The 18274-nt window shown below is 47.2% G+C and overlaps 1 protein-coding gene across 4 annotated transcripts in view; it reads right to left on the reverse strand.

Moving 5' to 3' along the window:
* Positions 1-18274, reverse strand: part of LOC139248873 (protein Jade-1-like) — a 162792-nt gene that overhangs the window by 90977 nt on the left and 53541 nt on the right. The window contains exon 1 of one of the 4 annotated variants that reach the window (XM_070872231.1): positions 9691-9720. The exons of the other annotated variants lie outside the window; for them this stretch is intronic. The gene's annotated coding sequence lies outside the window, so the exon portion shown is untranslated. Of the gene's footprint in view, positions 1-9690; positions 9721-18274 lie in introns of those variants that run through there. 4 annotated transcript variants of the gene reach the window in all.

An 18274-nucleotide genomic window follows, 5' to 3' on the forward strand; every position in this document is an offset into this window, starting at 1 on the left:
CTTCAATAATTGTACATCCCTGTCTGGAGTAAAAGTAAAACGGGGAAGGAGGCTCAACCATGGCTAACAAGAGAAATTAGGGATAGTGTTAAATCCAAGGAAAAGGCATATAAATTGACGAGAAAAAGCAGCAAACCGGAGGACTGGGAGAAATTTAGAATTCAGCAGAGGAGGACAAAGGGTTTAATTAGGAGGGGGAAAATAGAGTACGAGAGGAAGCTTGCCGGGAACATAAAAACTGACCGCAAAAGTTTCTATAGATATGTGAAGAGAAAAAGGTTAGTGAAGACAAATGTAGGTCCCTTGCAGTCAGAATCAGGTGAATTTATAATGGGGAACAAAGAAATGGCAGACCAATTGAACAAATACTTTGGTTCTGTCTTCACGAAGGAAAACGCAAATAACCTTCCAGAAATACGAGGGGTGCGAGGGTCTAGCGAGAAGGAGGAACTGAAGGGAATCCTTATTAGTCAGGAAATGATGTTCGGGACACTGATGGGATTGAAGGCCGATAAATCCGCAAGGCCTGATAAATACTCTGGGATGCAGCCTAAGGAAGTGGCCCGAGAAATAGTGGATACATTGGTGACCATTTTCCAACATTCTATTTATTCTGGATCAGTTCCTATGGACTGGAGGATAGCTAATGTAACACCACTTTTTTTTTTAAAAAAGGAGGGAAAGAAAACATGGAATTATAGATTGGTTAGCCTGACATCGGTGGTGGGGAAAATGATGGAATCAATTTATCAAGATGAAATAGCAGAGCATTTGGAAAGCAGTGACAGGATCGGTCAAAGTCAGCATGGATTTATGAAAGGGAAATCATGCTTGACAAATCTTCTAGAATTTTTTGAGGATGTAACTAGTAGAGTGGACAAGGGAGAACCAATGGATGTGGTGTATTTGGACTTTCAAAAGGCTTTTGACAAGGTCCCACACAAGAGATTAGTGCGCAAAATTAAAGCACATGGTATTGGGGGTAATGTATTGACGTGGATAGAGAACTGGTTGCAGACAGGAAGCAGAGAGTCAGAGTAAATGTGTCCTTTTCAGAATGGCAGGCAGTGACTAGAGGGGTGCCGCAGGGTTCAGTGCTGGGACCCCAGCTGTTTACAATATACATTAATGATTTAGATGAAGGAATTGAATGTAATATCTCCAAGTTTGCAGATGACACTAAGCTGGGTGGCGGTGTGAGCTGTGAGGAGGATGCTAAGAGGCTGCAGGGTAACTTGGACAGGTTAGGTGAGTGGCAAATGCATGGCAGATGCAGTATAATGTGGATAAATGTGAGGTTATCCACTCTGGTGGCAAAAACAAGGCAGAATATTATCTGAATGGTGACAGATTAGGAAAAGGGGAGGTGCAACTAGACCTGGGTGTCACGATACATCAGTCACTGAAAGTTGGCAAGCAGGTACAGCAGGTGGTGAAGAAGTCAAACGGCATGTTGGCCTTAATAGCTAGAGAATTGAGTGTAGGAGCAGGGCGGTTTTTACTGCAGTTGCACAGGGCCTTGGTGAGGCCACACCTGGAATAGTGTGTTCAGTTTTGGTCTCCTAATCTGAGGAAGGACATTCTTGCTATTGAGGGAGTGCAGCGAAGGTTCACCAGACTGATTCCCGGAATGGCAGGACTGACATATGAGGAGAAACTGGATCGACTGGGCTTGTATCCACTGGAGTTTAGAAGAATGAAAGGGGATCTCATAAAATTCTGACACGATTGGACAGGTTAGAGGCAGGAAGAATGTTCCCTATGCTGGCGAAGTCCAGATCCAGGGGTCACAGTCTAAGGATAAGGGGGTAAGCCATTTAGGACCGAGATGAGGAGAAACTTCTTCAGAGAGTTGTTAACCTGTGGAATTCTCCACCGCAGAAAGTTGTTGAGGCCAGTTCATTAGATATATTGAAAACTGAGTTAAATATGGCCCTTACGGCTAAAGGAATCAAGGGGTTCTGGAGAGAAAGCAGGAACGGGGTACTGAGGTTGAATGATCAGCCATGATCTTCTTGAAAGGTGGTGCAGGCTCGAAGGGCCAAATGACCTACACCTGCACCTAATTTCTATGTCTCTATGGTTGAAGCAACATGTTGCTGTTTCGTTATTTATTAAAGCACAGACTGAAAGCAACTGTACAAATTCTGACCCAGTAAATTCACGACAACTTTCATTTATATAGTGCCTTTAACGTGTTCTGGATGGGCAACAGGCATGTCCGAAGGCAACAAAAGCATGGATAAGGGTTTCAGCCGATGGGCTGAGGCAGGGGTGGGGACAGACAATGTTAGAGGTGGAAGTCGGCGGTGTTTGGGGTCAGAGCCTCAGCTCAGGGTCAAATAGGGTGCCACGGTTGCAAACAATCTGGTTTAGCCTGAGACAGTGGCCACGAGGGGGATAGAATTAGTGGCAAGTGAACAGAGTTTGTGGCAGGGGCCAAAGACGACAGCTTCAGTCTTCCCAATGTTTAATGGGAAGAAACTGCAGCTCATCCAGGACTGGATGTTGGACAAGCAGGTTGGCAACACAGAGGAAACGATAGCATAGTGGTAATGTTACTAGACTAGAAATCCGGAGACATGAGTTCAAATCCCACGACAGCAGCTGGGAAATTTAAATTCAATCAAATAAATCTGGAATTTAAAAAAAAACTACTATCAGTAATGGTGACCCTGAAACTACTGGATTGTCGTAAAAGCCCAACTGGTTCACTAATGCCTTTAGGGAAGGAAATCTGCTGTCCTATATCTGACTCCAGACCCACAGCAATGTGCTTGATTCTTAATTACCCTCTGAAATGGTGACTCACCACCACCTTCACAAGGGCAATTAGGGATGGGCAATAAATGCTGGCCTTGCCGATGACGCCCACAGTCCATGGACGAATAATTTTTATTTTTTTTTTAAAAAGGCAACGAAGGGGTCGAGAGGTGGTGGTGAGGTAGAGCGGAGCGTTTTCAGCGTACATGTGGAACCGAAAGTCATGTCGCTGAGAGGCACCATGTAGATGAGGAATAGGAGGGGACCAAGGTTAGATCCTTGAGGGGACTCCAGAAATAATGGTGTGAAAAGGAAAAAGACATTACAAGAGATCCAACTGTTCTCAAACAGCTGGGTTGTATTGTATGATAAAGGTGTGAAATTTAGCTAGACTGCTCATTGATGAAGTTTAGCATAAAAATTTTTGATAGGCTTTTGCTTCTCCTTGATGGATTTAAGTACTGCAATCAGCACTTGCTGCTGCACAAGGCCACAGTAATTGGTGAAAAGGAATTTGGTTCCCATTTCAAAAATGGTTTGTGGCTTATTCACAAAATACAGCTGCAAAGAGGATTCTGAATAATGTCTCCCAATGGGACCATTTTTACAAGGAATTCTGTCCACAAAGCTTTCTGGAGGCAACCACAAAGAGAAGGGAAGATGTAATGGTGCAAGCCACATTTACCACCCATCCACTAACACTGGAGAGAAGACTGATTAACCAATGAAGTGCACTTTTTATTATCGGACAGGGTTCTGTTCACTTTTAGGCTCAATGAGCCCAAAATTCCACATAGTCTTAAATAGCACCAAAAAAAGGCAAACGGGCGATTTTTTAAGCCGAAGTAGCGCCAAAAAAAATTTGAAGTTTTGCCATTTTTCCTGTTTGAATTTGGCGCTGCGCAGTAAGACCTTAGCTTCTGTGTGTGGAGCTAATTGATTGCGCCGAAAAACTGAGTTTTGCGTTTGCCCAAACATTTAGGTTTCCAGGGTAACGTGTAATTGTACAGCTTAACTCTGGAGCTAATCCGTGCTGATTTTTCCTGTGCCGACCCGCACTGGTTTTTATTCCAGTATCCAGTATTTTTGCTTTTGTATCCGTGTTGTACCTGTCCTGGGAATGTTTTAATACTAAAACTCCCCGTCCCAGCCGACGGCTCGCAAATAGCCCGCGACAGCCGCCCCCATCCCTGACCGAATGCACCCCCCGGCCCCATCCCTGGTCGAATGCTCCCCCCCCCCTCCCGCTGCCGCCCCCATCCCTGGCCGAATGCACCCCCCGGCCCCATCCCTGGTCGAATGCTCTCCCCCCCCCTCCCGCTGCCGCCCCCATCCCTGGCCGAATGGCCCCCCGGCCCCCTCCCTGGCCGAATGCCCCCCCCCCCCATCCCTGGCCGAAAAGCCCCCCGCTGCCACCCCTCTCCATAGCTTGGCTTCTTTGGAAGCTGCGCCCGAGCTCCTGTGTCCGGCCGAGGGAGCGATCCTGCCAGCTAGCACTCCGACCCTGTATGCCTTGAGCCCGGTGAGCAGCGGTTCGGTGGTGGAACTACAACTCGCAATTTACTGCAACAAATAAAGTTTCTCTTTTCCCTCCGCACAAACATTTTTAATTAGTTTGGATACAATATATGAGTTGTTCTCTATTCCTCCAAAACCTATAACTCAGCTCCGATAAACAAGATGGCGTTTATAACGTCGATTTCTATCTGACTCTGATTTGGTAGGGTAAGGCTTTTCAAAGCTGTCCCCTGCGCCATTTTTGAAAAAATTCTAATTGCCGAACTTGCAAAAAATGTCAAAAATGGCGTTACGGGTAGGTTAGACCCCGAGTGGCGTTATAAAAACGTTAACTAAAAAAATTGTCCGTTACCTGTTAAGGACTGCGTTATACCCTTGGCGAAACTTGCAAAATTAAGTTAGCTCCAAAAAACACCGATACCTCCAAAAATTTAGCGCTAAATGGTGGCGAACCTTGGGCCCCAATATCCTTCATCTGGACGCCAGTCTGAATAAAGTTATTATTTTTAATTCACAATCTGGTCCAACCACCACCTCCCGAAGCCTCACTTGCATATTAAGTCAATAATATAGCAGTAGCCCCTTCATACTGTCACTGTAGATTCCATTTAACTTTACGTAGCTGGGTAGCTAACATACACAGAGCACCGCCCCCATGTTTGAGAAAAAAGACTTGGTTTCTAATTCTGTAGATTAACAGATAGTAACCCAGTGTTTATGTAAAAAAAAATATATATATGCAGTAGCGAATCATTTGTGTACTCCATAACTTAGCGTCTTCCATATGTTGCAGTATAGCAGTAGCATTGAGAGGCCAGCACCCTGCGGGTGAGGCAGCATTAGACAGTGCCACTGTCCTTTCCACCTCCAGGACCTGCGTTCAAATTCAATCAAAGAATCTGACAGGAGAAAGAACAAGAGCATCACTTCTGTGAAGTATTATACTGCTAACTCGGTGCTGGATTTACATCAGCCAGTAAAAAAAATGGTCATGCAATGGTAGTATCCTGTTAAAATCCACTATTTGCTACCAGCTATTTGCAGAGAACGCTGAACACAGACCTTTTTTTTAAATATATATATCCACAATTCTCCTCCTTCAATCCAGAGTCAGATAACCACAGCATTATAGATAAACCATTATGTGTCACTCACTAATCCTGACATATCTATCTCAACCACTGGCCAACTTTCAAGATTACTTCTGAATATTCCAGCACAGACAGCTGTACAACTTGCTCAGACTCAGACCCTTGGTTTCTTGTGCGTGTGGCTCGTCATAAAATGAAACACACCATCCATCATTAACTAATCCTGATTCATTACGGCCCAGCACATTTCACCTCATGATGCGCCTTGCATCACGCGCTGTTGCTTTGCCAAACGTGCTGTAGACATTTGTTCTTATCTAATTTTGCATACCACAAGCATAATCACAGGCGCACAATGTCCTTTGTGAGGATATGGTCTTCAACACATGGTACAAGGGAGGATAATTATTTCCATCAGCCGGGACCGTATTTAGGACTCGCTGGAATGATAACCCTGCCATCTGTCGCAAGAAAGCAGCTGTACTATCTCAACCGACAGGGAAAAAAAAAACTTTAAAAATCTTTGGCACAGAGTTACTGACACAACTGCGGACATTACACTGCAGGGAAAAAAAGCACATGAAGCGGTGATGCAACAGTAGCACCCCTCCTACTCCATTAAACCCTGACAACAGGCGGTGGACTGCTGCGGTCATCACAGGCCTCACTGCTGATTGCATGCCACTGGTTGGAGTTGAGTGACAAAAACTGTTTGTTTAACTCTTTGCCCTCACCATAATGGAAGACTCTCTTTCTGAAGTAAATGAATTATACAAGGCAAAAAGCAAAACATTTTCAGGGCCAACACATTAAAAAAAAATCATTTTTTTAAAATATGTTCCCTGGCCTGTCATTAAGCTCTCCCAGTTAAAAACATGGCCTATTTTTATGGATGGGGGGGCAGGGCACATACATCATGAACTCCTTATAAATTTAAGAAGGAGCTTCCAACCTAGCAGCAATACAAATTAAGCAACGTCAAATCCACCCTTGCTGCATCCTCATTCTCAGCAAGCTTATCGTTTAGGTTATGCTAAACTTCCAAATTTCTCTGCTCCCCTCCTGAAGACACGAGCTGACTCACACTAGGTGCCATTCCACACAGACACCAGCCATCCACAAGTAACTTGCCAAGTGGTCATTTTCCGCATCGCTTGAGAACGATTAGGAACAAGAATTATTGCGACCCAACTGCCACACTAGTTGAGATCAGCTAATTTTGTAGACGTTGTTGATGAAACCCAGGTCATTAACTGTGTGCATGGCTCGGTAGCAAAACTGAGTAATCGGGGGAGCCCATGGGCCCAGGTTTCGAGCCGTGCCGAGAACGGCGCAGTCCCGACCTGGACGCCCGTTTTTCGCGCCACAAAGTGCGCCTAAAAAAAACCCCTCCGTATTCTCCACCTCCCTGCAGGTCCTCTGGCCCTCGGCGCAGCGCAGCAGGAGCTGTAGGGGGCGGAGCCAGCGCGCTAAAAACAGTGCCGGGACCTGTGCACATGCGCGCTACAGTGGGCACGCAAGTGCAGTAGCTCCAGGTGCCCGAAACTGTGTGGGAGAGGCCCGAAGCATGCATCCCTAGCCCTGGCCCAAAGCATGCAGCCCCTAGCCCTGGCCCAATGGCCTCACTGGGGCTGCGTGAATAAGGCTCCTCCCACGGCCAGCTCCTGCTTCCTCCTGACCCGACTCCCGCTTCCGGACCCGACTTCCCCCCCCCGCCCCCCCGCCCGCGACTGGACCCGACCCGACTCCCGCTCCTCCCCGCCCCCGGACTGGATCCGACCTGACCTCCCTCTCCCCGACCTGATCTCCCTCTCCCTCCCTCCCCCCCGCCGACCCAAACCGAACCGACCTCCCTTCCACCACCCCCCCGACCCGACGCCACCTACCTGTCAATCTGGTGCTGGGGACGGGTCCTGCCCGAAGTCTCGGGCCCGGCCCGTTCAGCCTACCTCCCCCTTCTCCTTTCCCCCCCCCCCCCCCCCATCTCCTTTCTCCCCCCATCCCCTCCATCTCCTTTCTCCCCCCATCTCCTTTCTCCACCCCATCTCCTTTCTCCCCTCATCTCCCTCTACCCCACTCCTCCCCCTCCCCTCGCTGTCAGAAACACAGACACTGACAGAGAATGAGACACACACACACAGAGACAGAGAGATAGAGACACTGACAGAGACACACTGGGGTTGGGGGGGGGCATCCCAGCACGCTGTTGGAGGGCTCCCGGTGCTGCAGTCGGTAAGTAGAAAATGTTTTATTTATTGATTTAAAAAAAAAAATTATTTCTTATAAATTTTTTTTGATTGATTTATTGGTTGATTTATTGATGTATTTATCATTTATTATTGATAATGGCTCTTTATTTGTAAAACTGAAGTGTTTAAATGTTTGTAAACTTCCCTTTAAACCCCCCCGCCATTCCCTACGCCTGATTTGTAACCTACGCCTGATTTTCTAAAGTGTAGACAAGGTTTTTTCGAGCATACAAAAATCTTCACTTACTCCATTCTAAGTTAGTTTGGAGTAAGTTTTCACTGACGAAACTTTGAAAACAGGCGTAAGTGGCCGGACATGCCCCCTTTTGAAAAAAAAATTCTGTTCCAAAGTGAATCTGTTCTAACGGACTAGAACTGGAGCAAACTAAATGACGAGAATTCCGATTTCTTAGATACTCCGTTCTACACCGGTTGCTCCTAAAAATCAGGAGCAAATCATCAACTTGGGGCCCATATCTTGAAATTTAACCCATAACGACACAGTTGGGGGGGGCGGGGGAAGAAAAAAAAATCAGACCAAAAAATAAAACCACTTCACTAATGGCTGGCTTGTGGTAATTGCTCAAATAAGTAAATATATATTGATATGTTGTTATCATTTTTTGCTACAGCTCTACTGTGGCATATTCTGCACTAAGCATCATCATCTTTATCACTTTCCTTATTTGTTTTCAAATCCCACCATTGATGTGAATGGTAGTATAGTGCTTATTTTACTGGACGAGTAATCGAGAAGCCTGGACTAAGAGACGCGAGTTCAAATCCCACCACAGCAGCTGCGGAATTTAAATTCAGTTAATTCAATAAATCTGGAATAAAAAGCTAGTATCAGTAATAGTGACCATGAAACTATCCAATTGTCGTAAAAAAACACCTCGTTCACTAATCCTTTCGGGAAGAAAATCTGCCGCCCTTACCTAGTCTGACCTGTTTGCGACTCCAGACTCTCAGCAATGTGGTTGACTCTTAACTGCCCTCAAATGGCCAAGCAAGTCACTCAATTGTAACAAACCGCTACAAAAAACACTAATAAAAAAACCGGACAGACCACCTGGCATCGACTTGGCACTAGCTTCAGATACAACGATTCACCCAGCCCAGTCGACCCTGCAAAGACCTCCTCACTAACATCTGGGGACTTGTGCCACAATTGGGAGAGCTGTCCCTCAGACTAATAAAACAACAGCCTGACATAGTCATACTCACAGAATCATACCTTTCAGCCAATGTCCCAGACTCCTTCATCACCATGCCTGGGTATGTCTGTCCCACCGGCAGGACAGACCCACCAGACGTGGTGGCAACGTGGTATACAGTCGGGAGGGAGTGGCCCTGGGAATCCACAACATTGACTCCAGACCCCATTAAGTCTCATGGCATCAGGGCAGGCATGGGCAAGAAAGCCTCCTGCTGATTACCCCATACCGCCCTCTCTCAGCTGATGAATCAGTACTCCTCCATGTTGAGCATCAACTGGAAGAAGCACTGAGGGTAAAGCAAGGGCACAAAATGTAATTCTGGGTGGGGGGGGACTTCAATGTCCATCATCAAGTGTGGCTCAATAGCGCCACTACTGACCGAACTGGCTGAGTCCTGAAGGGCATAGCTGCCAGACTAGGACTGCGGCAGGTGGGAAGAGAACCAACACGCGGGAAAAACCTACTTAACCTTGTCCTCACCAATCTACCTGTCACAGATGCATCTGCCCAGGGCAGCATTGATAGCAGTGATCACCGCACAGACCTTGTGCAGATGAAATCAAGTCTTCACACTGAGGTCACCCTCCATCGTGTTGTGTGGCACTACCACTGTGCTAAAATGGGATAGATTCTGAACAGCTCTCGCAACTCAAAACTGGGCATCCATGAGGCACTGTGGGCCATCAGCAATAGCAGAATTGTATTCCACCACAATCTGTGACCTCAAGGCCCGGTATATCCCTCACTCTACCATTACAATCAAACCTGGGGACCAACCCCGGTTCAATGAGGAGTGCATAAATGCATGCCAAGAGCAGTACAAGGCGTACCTAAAAATGAGGTACCAACCTGGGGAAGCTGAAACACAGGACTACATGCATGTTAAACAGCAGAAGCAGCATGGTACTGACAGAGCGAAGCGGTCCCACAATCAATGGATCAGATCAAAGCTCTGCAGTTCTGCCACATCCAGTCAGGAATGGTGATGGACAATTAAATCAACTAACGGGAGAAGATTATTCCATGAATAGCCCCGTCCTCAATGATGACGGAGCCCTGCACACGAGTACAAAAGACAAGGCTGAAGCATTTGTAACCATCTTCAGCCAGAAGCACCAGGTGGATGATCCATAATCGGCCTCCTCCTGAGGTCCCCCCATCACAGAAGTCAGTCTTCAGCCAATTCGATTCAATCCATGTGAGATCAAGAAACGGCTGGGCGCACTGGATACAGCAAAGGCTATGGGCCCTGACAACATCCCAGCTGTCATGCCTCTAGCCAAGCTGTTCCAGTACAGCTGCAACACTGGCATCTATCCAACAATGTGGAAGACTGCCCAGATATGTCCTGTCCACAAAAGCAGGACAAATCCAATCCGGCCAATTACCACTCCATCACTTTACTTTCAATCATCATCAAAGTGATGGAAGGTGTTATCGACAGTGCTATCAAGTGGCACTTATTGACCAATAACCTGCTCACCGATGCTCAGTTTGGGTTCTGCCAGGACCACACGGCTTCAGATCTCATTACAACCCTGATCTAAACATGGACAAAAAAAAAAACTTAATTCCAGAGGCAAGACGAGAGTGACTGCCCTTGACATCAAGACAGCAATTGACCATGGTGTCAAGGAGACCTAGACAAATTGAAGTCAATGGGAATCAGGGACAAACTCTCCACTGGCTGGAGTCATACCTAGTACAAAAGGAAGATAGTTGTGGTTGTTGGAGGTCAATCTTCTCAGCCCCAGGACATTGCTGCAGGAGTTCCTCAGGGCAGTGTCCTAGGCCCAACCATCTTCAGCTGCTTCATTAATGACGTTCCATCTATCATAAGTTCAGAAGTGGGGATGTTCACTGATGATTGCAGAGTATTCAGTTCCAGATAATGAAGCAGTCTATGCCCGCATGCAGCAAGACCTGGATGACATTCAGGCTAGAGATAAGTGGCGAGTAACATTCACGCCATACAAGTGCCAGGCAATGACTATCTCCAACAAGTGAGAGCGTAACCATCGCCCCTTGACATTCGACAGTCTTACCATCACCGAATCCCCTGCCATCAACATCCTGGGGGTCACTATTGACCAGAAACTTAACTGAACCAGCCACATAAATACTGCAGCTACAAGAGCAGGTCAGACATTGGGTATTCTGTGGCGAGTGTCTCACCTCCTAACTCCCTAAAGCCTTTACATCATCTACAAGGCACAAGTATTCACTGGAGTTCAGAAGAATGAGAGGGGACCTCATAGAAACGTTTAAAATTCTGACGGGTTTAGACAGGTTAGATGCAGGAAGAATGTTCCCAATGTTGGGGAAGTCCAGAACCAGGGGTCACAGTCTGAGGATAAGGGGTAAGCCATTTAGGACCGAGATGAGGAGAAACTTCTTCACCCAGAGAGTGGTGAACCTGTGGAATTCTCTACCACAGAAAGTAGTTGAGGCCAATTCACTAAATATATTCAAAAGGGAGTTAGATGAAGTCCTTACTACTCGGGGGATCAAGGGTTATGGCGAGAAAGCAGGAAGGGGGTACTGAAGTTTCATGTTCAGCCATGAACTCATTGAATGGCGGTGCAGGCTAGAAGGGCTGAATGGCCTGCTCCTGCACCTATTTTCTATGTTTCTAAGTCAGGAGTGTGAAGGAATACTTTCCACTTGCCTGGGTGAGTGCAGCTCCAACAACACTTAAGAAGCTCAACACCATCCAGGCCAAAGCAGCCTGCTTGATTGGCACCTCATCCACCACCTTAAACATTCACTCCCTCCACCAGCGGCGCACTGTGGCTGCAGTGTGTACCATCTATAAGATGCACTGCAGCAACTCGCCAAGGCTTCTTCAACAGCACCTCCCAAACCATCGACCTCTACCACCTAGATGGACGAGGGCAGCAGGCGCTTGGGAACAACATCATCTGCAAGTTCCCCTCCAAGTTATGCACCATCCTGATTTGGAAATATATCACCGCTCCTTCATCGTCGCACCGTCAAAATCCTGGAACTCCCTCCCTAACAGCACTGTGAGAGTAACTTCACCACACGGACTGCAGTGGTTCAAGAAGATGGCTCACCACCACCTTCTCGAGGACAATTATGGATGGGCAATACTAGCCTTGCCAGCGACGTCCACATCCCGTGAACGAATTTTTAAAAAAAATGCGTGGGCTCTAGAACCAACATCACACTCAACATCGTCTCCTGATCTAGCAAAACAGGTTCTATCAGCATCTTCAAATTGCAAGATGCAAGAGCCATTTTTTGGTCAATATGGAAAAATGTTTTGAAAACGGGATGAAGAAATGCCAGCAAGTTTGCCTCTGTAATATCCCATATAAGGAATCTACGATCACAAGGGAATGGGAATTAGCAACACAAGTAGGCCATTCAGCCCCTCGAGCCTGTTTTGTCACTCAATTAGATCATGGCTGATCTGTATCTCAACTCTATCGACCCAACTTGGTTCCATAACCCTTAATGCCCCTTGCCTAACCAAAGCGTATCAATCTCAGTTTTGAAACTTTCAATTGACCCCCCCCAGCCTCCACGGGAGTGTGTTCCAGATTTCCACGACCTTGTGAAGAAGTGCTTCCGGACACCACTCCTAAATAACCCCCTCTAATTTTAAGGTTATGCCCACTTGTTCTGGGCTCTCTCACCAGAGGAAATAGTTCCTCTCTATCTACCCTATCAAATCCTTTAATCATCTTAAACACCTTAATCTTCAATATTAGTCTTTACAACCTGAAAAACATAAATTGGGAAGAATAGTCATTCAACTGTCCAGCTTGGAAAGTGAAAAACAAAGTGCATCAGGACGGACTAATAATAAGCGAGGAATCCCGTTAATGACAAGATATGATGTTGGTGGTCCACCATGATTTGCTTGTGGGTTTAAACCAGTGGCTGCCTCCTGCCTCCCCTAGTAGTTTTGGTACCACAAGGGGAGAATAATAAAGGCAGAGGATCGAAGGGAAGGCTAGGTATTTCCCAAACAGGCAAGGAGGAAGGGAACAGAAAGCAGGTTATCCGGGCTTTTTTCAGGTACTTCCTAGCGCAGGGCTTGGCAGAAACCCCAGAAATGCCCTCTCAGGAGAAGAAACACAAGAACACACGAAAGGTTAAACACCCGTTACCATTCAGCAAGAAAGTTGAAGAAAGAGACAGAGTATACTGGAACTAAAGAAAATGTAAACGGTTGCGCAGCACACCAAAACACATCCTTTTATTACTCCAAGCCCCCACCCCACCCCAGCCTCGCAATCAACCAAATTCTCCCTTCCATCGGTGTCTTTACTGCCTGGCTCCCCCTGGCAGATTACTTCTGGTCTGGGAACTAAAAAAAAACTGCAAAAAGGGTTGCTGTGGGGAGTTTGTTATTTATGCTTATCCTAACTTGACAGAACCATGACAGAAAAGAAACAAGCAGGGTTTTAAAGACCTTGATCATTTTAAGTCAATAAACCAGAATTACCTGTCACATGACAAGACTGCATATTTCCCACTGACTGACAAACAATAAAAGATAAACCTAATCTGCTGTCATTTCGTGGTTACCACTCATCACATGCAAAGCCATGCATCAGAAAGCAGCTGCCCTGATAGCAGAAGTAATAGAACATATTTGGGCTCAATTTTCCCCAATGTTGGTTTTTGGCGTATTTCAAGAGTTACATCCGTTTTTTTTCGGACCCAACTACACCAAAAGAAAACTTGAAAGTTTCCCCGTTCTAATTTTTGAAATTGGCGCCACGCAGCCTGTCTTTTAGCTTTTGGTGGGGGGGTGGAGCCTAATATCTGCGCCAAAAAAAGGATGCCCCCACCCGCCCCCCCCCCCCCCCCGCGAAAACAAAAATGAAGTTTTTTACGTGACTGCTATGGTCGAGATTCAAACGTTTTTACAGAACCAGTTGTGTGAGAGAACTTTTATTGAATGGGGTGTGAGAACTTAAAAATCAGAGCTGCAATATGCAACGCGGTTCAAGGACCAAGAATTTCTCACAGGACAAAGTGGAGGCCCTGGTTACTGTAATTTAGGCCAGATGGCATGAGCTGGTATCAAATAAAAGTTTTACCAAAAGAAAAGAAGAAATGCCGGAACCAACTTTCGCAAGATTACTGTGCAATGGTGACTACCCCGAGGTCTGGAGGCCAGTGCAAAAAGTGTCCAGACCTTGGTCAAGCAGCTAGTGTAAGTAATATTTTCATTTATTCACTGGAACTGCAACTGTAAATGTGACCATCTGTATGTCCCTCCCAGCAGAAAGACACCGTCTCTAAAAAGATATATTTTCATCTTTGCAGAGGAAGGTGGCACACAACAAAAAAGCAGCAGAAGGCCTGGCAAAATCTACACCCACTGACATTTAGAAGACAGGGTCGCTGCTTTGATGGGGCCTGCCTGGAGAAAAGCAACCACCACTGCACAAGCTGGGCCCACAGTCGTGGGAGAGGCCAAGTACTGCAAATTCCAGTCTGGCTTTGCTAAATGTTAAGTACTGCGAGGGCTAGCCATGCTTCGGTTCATGGGAATGTCTCCATCAGCTACGCTTCAGTTGATGCAATGTGCTCTCATTCATCGTGGTCCTTCAAATGAGCCTGCTGCCTGCGCTGTGTGAGCCTGCTCATGCCACCTCCTCTGCTGCTAACCATTTGTCTGTTCTGTTATATTTTGCAGAACTTGAGGCCAACCCTGATGAGGCTGAAGCCGATGCAGAAGATGATTTACATGTGGACGAGTCTGAAGAGGAGAACATCTTCCAATCCCACCTTCCACACCAAGAGCATGGGGGTGAGGGGGGAGGATGAAGCCCCCACTGTCGTACTCACTCTGTAGGAGGTGCTGGTGCCGCCCATTGAAGTGCCAGCCCCTTTCCCGAGTGGTGCGAGTGTTGGGACATTCCATGGTTTCGCACAGTCCGAGGCTGCGGGTTCCAGTAGAGTGCAGCGAGCCACACCCAAGGTGAAGAGGGGAAGGAGAGCTCGACAGCGCTCTCCTGAGGTGCAGGAAGTAACAGATGTGATTCAGATGATGGCAATGCGTGGGGAGAGCATTGACCTGACGTGATCACTCTGGACATCAGCAGTGGGGTGGATGATGAGGTATCGAGACGGTCGGGAGAAGTAACAACACGCTAGGGAGAAATGGGAACTCCGTCAGGGCACATTAGGGATGGAATGTCACAGGTAGCTGCTGCAATAAGGGAACACGCCCAGACCCCGCGGCCATTGAAGGAATCAACTGCCACTCCCACTCCAATCCCCAGACCAGCCTCTGAAGAGACCCAAGCCGGGCCTTCCACATTACCGCCTGCCCACACCCCCCCATCAAGAAGTGCGCCTTACCAGAGATCCTCAAAAGAATAAGCTTGGTACCAACCCGAGAAACACTGCGCCACCATCTGCGGGCAAGGGTGGAGTCAACAAGACCAAGCACAGCGGGCGGTCTTAGAATAAGGTGGTGGAGAGATGGGTGCAGCCTTTCTTTGCTGCTGTTGTTGTTGTTACTGTTCTCAAATTAAGTTTTTTGTAAGTGATGTAAATTTACAAATTTAAAAGTTTGTAAGTGGTCTTAACTGAATACTTTAAAGTTTGATACAAGAATATTTTTATTAAAGTTAAGTACAAACAAGTGTTAAGATTTGGAATAAAATATATTTTAAATTATAACTGAATTATTTCCATTATTTGTTCCATTATTAACACTAAACATTACGGAAAAGGCCCAAGCAGTAAACATGGTCCATTTGGAATAGTTATCGCTGAGCCTTCAGGCAGCAAAGTGATCACGGATGAGCTGCTGGCGCAAGGCTCGAGCAATCGTTAAAGGAGCACAACGGCCCGCCCTCCTCCGCCGTCGTGCTCCTGGTTCGGGTAGTTGCATGGCTTCCTCGTCCTCCTCCTCATCATCTGCATCTTCCTCATCATCATCAGCCACTCTCACCTCAGGTGGGTCTTCTACTACCAGATGCTGCTGCCTCATGATGGCTAAGTTATGCAGCATGCAGCACACAATAGTGAACTGACCGACAATCTCAGAGGAGTATAGTAAGTAGGCTCCGGAATGGTCCAGTTATCGGAAACGCTGCTTCAAGATGCCAATGATGCAATTATTGCGGCCTGCTTATTCCTGCTCAGCTTCCGTCCGGGTTTTGCGGAGGGGCGTCATGAGCCAGGTGGCGAGGCCGTACCCTTTGTCTCCCAGCAGCCAGCTCTGCCCTTCTGGCTGCTGCTGAAACATGGCAGACATAGCGCTCTCACATTGGATGAACGCATCATGGGTGCTGCAGGGTATCTTTTGCATCAACTGACATGATGCGATGCATGCCGTCACACACGAGTTGCACATTCACAGAGTGGAAGCCTGTTCTGTTCCTGTACATCTCGGAATCCTCCAAAAGTGCTTGCAAAACGATGTGGGTACAATCAAATGCAGCCCTGTACCTTTGGGAAGCCAGCAATCTTGGAGAAGCCCACAGCCCTGTCACGCGTTGCCTGGGCGGTCATGGGGAACTTTATGTAGTCATTCCTCCGGGCATACAGTGCAGTAGTCAACTGCCAAATGCAGATATGTGTTGCACGTTGAGAAATGGCGCACACATCCCGAATTGTGGCCTGGAATGATCCAGATGCATAAAACAAAAGTGCAGCTGTAACCTTCACTTGAACTGACAAAGCAGTTCTCCTGACGCTTCTCGGGTGCAGGTCTGCTTTTATTAACTCTCAGATCTTGGTTACAACTTCTTTGCGGAAACGCAGCCTTCTCACACAGTCTGCCTCACTCAGGTGCAGGTATGAACACCTGTCTCGATATACCCGACGTGGGTACGGCCTCCTGCCCATCATCCTACGTGCACTGAGGTTCCTCAGGTGATGCTGCCTAATCAATCTTCTCCTCCGCAGCACCATCATGCAGAAGGCATGCACGAGGTATGGCATTGTTAATATTGCTCCCATAATTTAATTGTAGCTTTGCAACAAGCTCAAAACAGCAGGACAAAGCACTCACACCTCCTTTCCTCTCTCTCTCTCCCCCCCAAGGACCACACCCTGATCTGCGCATGCACAATAGGCTTGCTTAGAATGGGAAGCTAGGCATTCAATAAAGACATTTGGGGCAATTCTTTAATTTTTGATTTTTTTTCAAAGTACGACCCCAGCACCGAATGTCTCCTCACTGGGCTCAAGGGTCGGAGCGTCAGCCGGCAGAATTGCTCCCTCGCCCGGACACATGGCTCAGTTTCCACTGCCGCCCCCCCCCCCCCCCCCACAGGGCTTCTTTTGAAGCTGAGCCCCGAGCCCATGTCTAGGCTCGGGAGCGATTCTGCCAGCTGACGCTCCGACCCTCGAACCCGCTGAGAAGTCGTTCGGTGGTGGGGTCGAACTTTGAAAAAAATCAAAAATTCAAGAATTGCATTAGACGTCCATTTTCTCCCTTTTGACTTTGAAACATTAAGATTTATGATGCATATTCTTTGCCTTATTGACTCCCTCCAAAACTTCGCCTAAAAGCAATGGCCTCCCAGAAGGCTTTTTGGGAGTGGTCACATACGCCGTCCAAGGAAAAATTTAAGTTGGCCAAACTTACTTAAATGTGAAAAACTGGTGCAGACATCAGGTTACGCAAAAAAATACTAACCTAAAAATCGTACCGAACTTAATTACACTGGCGCAGAAACTTTGAGATTTTTATATACTCCAAACAAAACAGTGCACGTCAAAAAAACAGCGCAGATAATTGGGGAAAATTGAGCCCAAAGTATCAGCAGCAAAAGTCGAAAGATAAAGCTTGGAAACGGTGAGAGGTGGGGAAATGGTATTGTTTAAAAAATAACTTGGGGGAGGGGGGGGGAGAAACGTTGGCGCTCTGAACAAGGGTACAACACATTCAAGCAAGTTCAGTCGACTATCATCATCATCATAGTCCTTCAGAATTGAGGAATTGCTTCCACTCCTGGAGTGAGTTCTTTGGTGGCTGAACAGTCCAATACGAGAGCCACAGACTCTGTCACAGGTGGGACAGATAGTTGTTGAGGGGAGGGGTGGGTGGGACTGGTTTGCCGTACGCTCTTTCCGTTGCCTGCGTTTGATTTCTGCATGTTCTCGCCGTTGAGACTCGAGGTGCTCAGCGCCCTCCCGGATGCACCTTCTCCACTTAGGGCGGTCTTTGGCCAGGGACTCTCAGATGTCAGTGGGGATGTTGCACTTTATCAAGGAGGCTTTGAGGGTGCCCTTGTAACGTTTCCGCTGCCCACCTCTGGCTCGTTTGCAGTGAAGGAGCTCCGCGTAGAGCACTTGCTTTGGGAGTCTCGTGTCTGGCATCCGAACTGTGTGACCTGCCCAGCGGAGCTGATCGAGTGTGGTCATTGCTTCAATGCTGGGGATGTTAGCCTGGACGAGGATGCCGATGTTGGTGCCGATGTTGTCCTCC

The sequence above is a fragment of the Pristiophorus japonicus genome, chromosome 2, assembly GCF_044704955.1.
Source record: "Pristiophorus japonicus isolate sPriJap1 chromosome 2, sPriJap1.hap1, whole genome shotgun sequence".
Classification (NCBI taxonomy): Eukaryota; Metazoa; Chordata; class Chondrichthyes; family Pristiophoridae; genus Pristiophorus; species Pristiophorus japonicus.